Raw genomic sequence first — 6000 nt, forward strand, 5'->3', positions numbered from 1 at the left:
CTGAACAGGCACCGGAATGTGGCGACTAGGGGCTTTTCATAGTAACTTCACTTGAAGCCTACTTGTGACAATAAGCGATTTTCGTTTCAGTTCCATTCCCATCTAACCAGTTTGGCTGAGAAGCATCCACCAGAGCTGTTATTCAGCTCCAACCTGCCGACAGGTCACTGTCTCCCTGCTCCTCCAGTTCTCTTCAAACCACACAACCCTTACTAGCTATTTCCAAAGTTTCCTTAAATATCAGGTCTTCGAGTTGTACACATCTCTTTGGCACTGGAAATATTTGATTCATTCACGATTAGTGATACAGCAAAGTGAGAATTTAGGAGTGAAAAATTAAATTGTCAGATCGTTTGAATTGAATTTATTACGATCCCAGACCAGTTCCCAACAGTGGCTCGGACACTGGACCGAAACACCAATATTTTAGTTTATTTCAAGACTGTGCGGAAAGAATGATTCACTCCAGGAATGATTGTGTGAAGAAATAGGGCTTTGGTAGTTTTAAAACAAAACTTTATTGTTAACACAATATTATAAACTCTTTAACCTCACATCTGAAAATAGCTTAAATGATCCCTTAAACAATACTACTCAATTCCCAATTAAACAACAAGAAAGGTAAACGTACAGCTCTCGATACATCCTACATCCAATGGGACAGAGTAATACTTGCTTTCCAGAACAGATTTGGCTCCTGTTAGAACCCCTACAGACTCTGGCTGGATGTCTTCAAATTGTTTCAGCTTCTTCCTTGTCCTCCGATAAGTCTGCACCGCTTTCAATACTATTAGTTTATTTTAACTATCCCACGGTGTGAGCAAAAGACTTTTACTTGTGGTCTAAAAGGGTAGCCAGATCAAAACGCAACTCAAAAAGCTTTCTGAAAATGTCTGTATACCTTAGCTCCACTCAGCAATGACATCATCTCCCCTGGCTGAAAACACATTAACTCTCCAAGGACTCCCCCTAGTCAAACAGCAGCGCATTTGCCCAGGAATTTTACTCTTACTTTGCTAAATGTTTATTCTCCAATATATCTGAAATTCTGCATTCATCACAGTTTGAATTTAGGTTTCAGGCTCAGCTGCCTGGTTTGTGGGTAGCACTCTCACCTTAGAGTCAAAACATTGAGGTTTGGTCCCACGCCAGGTGTTTGAGCATAAATAATCAGGCTGACCACCCCACTGCAGTAATGCACGAGTCCTGCATTGTCAGAAGTGATGTCGTTTGAATAAGATGTTAAACCGTGACCCTGTCTGCCCTCTTTGAGATGAATGTACAAGGTCTTCCAAATTTCCACATCTTGCCTTTATTGTTTTCTGGGGTTGTTCCATCTCATAGGTCAAAGTTAGTACAGGCGAGAGCTCCCAGTGTAAAGTCACCATAATCACAGATGACCATAGGCTGCTTTCCCCTTTGAGGGGTAGGGGGGGGGGGGGGGGGGGGGGGGGGGGGGTGGGCTGACTGATGGTGATTTAACCTGAGGGTCACCACACCTCAGGCAAGGGGCAAGGTTGAGAAGGCGGGGCCTTCATGAATATCTTCAGCCGGTACGGGAATTGAACCCGCGCTGTTGGCCTCGCTCTGCATCACAAACTAACTGTCAAGCCAATTGAGCTATACTGCACAGCCCCCCCCTCCCCCCTCCCCCCCCCCCCCTCCCCCCCCCCCCCCCAAACCACACACACTGAAAAATCTCTGTGCGCTTAACAATCGGGTGGGACATTGAGAATGACAAAGAGGACATGTAATGGAGGAGACTCAAGGTGTAATTAAGGAGAAGAGTTTATTGTCTTTTTGGGGGCATGGAGTGGGAATGCAGAGGGATGGTGGTTGAAGACAGGATCGGAGAGTCAGATAAGGAAATACTTCCACAAGCCAAGCCCTTAGTGATGGGGTGGAAAGGCAAGGAAGAATGGAGGGTGTAGATAGTAATAGTTGGCTGCGGACTGCCACTCAAATAGAACACTGTGAGCACTCTGTTACAGAGAGGATAGGGTAGCACTAGAGCAGGTGCTAAAATAAAAAGATTCATCAGAATGATGCTGGAGCTGAGAGGATATAACTATCATCTCACCCTTTAGAAACTAGTGCTTATACAAAGGAAAATATCACCACACTGGACTGACAGCTAATCAGGATTTCAGTTCAGACCTTTCCAAGCAGGTAATACTTATGACTGACACCGAGACACAAACAGTAATTTCACAAACCAGAAGCTCAGGATAAACCTGGGCCTGCAGGCACACTGTCATTAACACCAGCATTACCAAGGAGCACGTTTTGGGAGGAAGAAAAATGAGCACAAGCTGGAAATGTGGAGGCAGTACGAGACGAGAAATCTAAACTGGACACGGAAAAGCCACCCAGAGATATCCGCAAGCTCATTAGCCATGAACCACCCACACACCACATCGAACCATTCACTACTGGCACACAGCGGCCGAGAAACTGAAATTAAATAAAAGGCTGTGAGAGATGGAATGTGATGTGTTTATTAAAGGGCTGTATAATTGAAATGTTATTCGCGACACCAGCCTCATTGCTTTCCAGGACATCTTAAAGCAGTGAGAATTCCACAGCTTCACATCCTAAACCATTCAGGTGTATCTGGTTCGGGAGAGCAGGTGATTTTTGGACTGCCAAGCAGTAAACATTTCTTTACAGAGTCCATTTATTATGTTGCGTGGTATATTCAAGATTGATACAAGACCGATCGCCCACCCGCTCAGTTTAAAGGGAGTGTTGAGTGCCAAGATGGTAGAAGGTCCTTTGTTTGTCTGCCAGGAGCACTGCGAACTACAGGCTCAGAGGCTCTAGATTGCCTAATCAGGATCGCCAATTTCACCTTTTCGACATATTACAAGTTGGAATATGTGTACATGCTTCCTGCGGCTTACTAGCTTTTAAAACCTAATGTTAGCCTCACCTAAATTCAATGTTCAAGCTGCCATTTTTTGGTCTACACTTTAAATCTCTCTCAGGTGGAAAAGACCCCAGACTCTGTAAAAGAAGAGTATCAAATTGACTGGTCAGCCTTTAACCCTTAGCCACCACCATAAAAGCGGATTCTTCATTTATCAAATTGCAGCTTGTGGTATCATACTGTGCCTAAACTGGCTAACGCACTTGTCTGCAACAGTGATGAAAAGCAGAATGCCAAACACACTAGCTCTCTGGCCCAGATTTCAGCCCTCGGGTAACTTTAACTCGAGCAGCTGGTCAGATAGCCATTCAAAACAGGAGAGGCATGGTTAGCACTGCTGCCTCACAGCGCCAGGGCCACGGGTTCAATTCCATCCTTGGCCGACTGCATAAAGCTTGCACAATCTCCCTGTATCTACGTGGGTTTCCTCCGGGTGCTCTGGTTTCCTTCCACAGTCCAAAGATGTGCAGGTTAGGTGGATTGGCCATGATAAATTGTTCCTTAGTGGCCAACGGTCAGGTAGGGTTATGGGGTGACAGGGATAGGGAGGAGGAATGGGTTTGGTAGAGTGCTCTTTCAAAGAGTGGGCCGAATGGCCTTGTTCTGCACTGTAGAAATTCTATGAATCTATGAGAGCATCAGTTTACCAGCAAAGGTATCAGATGGTGGGTTGGCCAGTATCGCTGGCCTGCAACAAAGGGAAGCTTGTTGGCAATAAGGAAAGTTGCAAGGCAGGGAGTGATTGGGAGTATCGTTTTGGAAAGGTGTCAGGCACCCAGGACAAGGAGTGCTGGCGGTTTACCAGAACTTCAGACCACACCAAGGCGTTATGATCATTAACTCTACTTGGCAGCTTGCTTTGTGCAAATTGGAAGCTGCATTTCCGACACTGGATCAAAACCAGCTTTTTTTTAAAGTACTTCCTGAGCTGTAAACTTCCATTTCTTTTAATAATCATTCAGACTGGCCTGAATAAGCAAAGGGAAAATGCCAAGACAACCTATTCCAATCCTGATCTATTGTTGCAAATATAAACCAAAACACTGCAGATGGTGGAGTTCTGAAATGCAAACAGAAAATGCTGGAAAACCCCAGCAGCATCTGTGGAAAGAGAAACACAGTTAATAATGGGCTGGATTCTCGGTTTCTGAGACTAAGGGCTGAGTTCTCCGATTTTTGGGCCATGTCCGGAAGATCCGTGGCGTTTTACGTGGAAAAAACCCTCCGACCGCTGAGGGGCGAGCAGCCGTGCCACGTAAAACGCCCGGACCCTCACAAAATAATCGGCCGGAGAATTGCCGGGTTCTTGGCCACGTATGCGCATGGCGACGACCTGCCGTACAACATGGCGCCAGCCATGCGTGGACCCGATCTGCCGCAGTGGCCCCCCCTGCCACTCTCTGGTCACCACCCACCAGTCCCTCAGCGCTCGCCGAAGACCCCCGGCCAGCAGCACGGCTCCCGCCCGACTGTGGCGGAGCTGAACACACCGCCATCACATCGGGTTCATGACCGCGGGGTTGACATGTGGACCGCTGACACCACATGCCAACCGTGCGGTTGGGAACACGGTCCGTCGGGGGCAGAGCATCGGGGGAGGGCCTTAATGACCGAGGCCATCCCAATGGTGCGCGCCGCGATGATGCCGTTCTGGAAGTGGAGCATGCCAAAACAGCCACTGCCTGCGATTCCATCGTAAAAACGGATTCACCGCCCGAACGGCGATTATGAAATTGACTTCAGGCAACGGTGAATTCCACCCAGTGTGTTGACGCCAACGGAGCATTTGTGGACTTTTAGGACGCCGCGCCACACCTGGACCTATTCTGCTACCATTGAGGGGCTAGCACAGGTGCCGTGTGGAATGCACTCAATTCCACTGAAAAATGGTGCGGGATTCGCAGGGTCTGTGATTGACACGCGGGAGGCTGACAAGCTGCAGCCGCACATACACATTACACTCCCTATTGATGGACATCAATTCAGTCGAGACGCTGAGTAGTAGTGAACCGATGCTTTAATAGACTAAAAGTGTGCCAACCTGTAGCTCCTCCCGCACTGCAAGACTGCCCCAGATCGACGGGCTTTATACCTCCTCAGAGGGGCGGAGCCACAGGCAGAGCCAACAGCAGCACCAATAACAACATTCCAACAGCAACAACCAATAACAGATCAGCAATAACAGTAAGTATATACAACAGTGGAGATAATGATAGTACAAGAACAGTAGAACAATAGTGAACATATATACAACAGCCTTACGTAGCCATACGTGGCTCACCACACTTACACACACACATGAAAATGAAATGAAATGAAAATCGCTTATTGTCACGAGTAGGCTTCAATGAAGTTACTGTGAAAAGCCCCTAGTCACCACATTCCGGCGCCTGTCCGGGGAGGCTGGTGCGGGAGTTGAACCGTGTTGCTGGCCTGCTTTAAAAGCCAGCAATTTAGCCTGGTGAGCTAATCCCAGCCAACAAGATGGCACTGGTTGTGCTGGAGTGCACCCATACAGCTGATGGGTCGGTTGGGGCGATGTTGGACACCTTCCATTCCCTCTCTCTCCCTCAGCAGCCGTCATGCCAGTTTCATGATTTTTAAAAGCAGAAGTGAACCGCGCCATCAGGAACTCGGTCCATTGGAGGCGGTGAATCGTGGAGGCCCTGGAGAATACCGGGTCGGGTCTGGTAATGACATGCTCGTGTACGTGTACACGACAGGTACGTGTACGCTGCCTCGTGTACGTGCAGAGTGAAACGCATTGATGCCGTTTTAGAGCTAATGGAGAATCCTGATTTCGGCGTCGGAAGCTATTCTCCGCCGAACCGCATTTCGCGATTTTGTAGTCGCCTAACGGAGAATCCCACTCAATGTGTTTGTTGTCAGTGTGTAGGGAACAGCAGCAATGGAGGAACTCTTGCCCTTGGCCAGGGGGCTCTCACTCCGCCAGGAGGGCAGGAGGCTCTCGCTCTGCATTGGGGGCGCTCGCTCCGCCGGGAGGCGCTGTCGGAGGAGCCGCTCCGCCGGGCGGCGCTGTCGGAGGAGCCGCTCCGCCGGGAGGCGCTGTC

Source organism: Scyliorhinus canicula, chromosome 9 (assembly GCF_902713615.1).
Source record: "Scyliorhinus canicula chromosome 9, sScyCan1.1, whole genome shotgun sequence".
Lineage (NCBI taxonomy): Eukaryota > Metazoa > Chordata > Chondrichthyes > Carcharhiniformes > Scyliorhinidae > Scyliorhinus > Scyliorhinus canicula.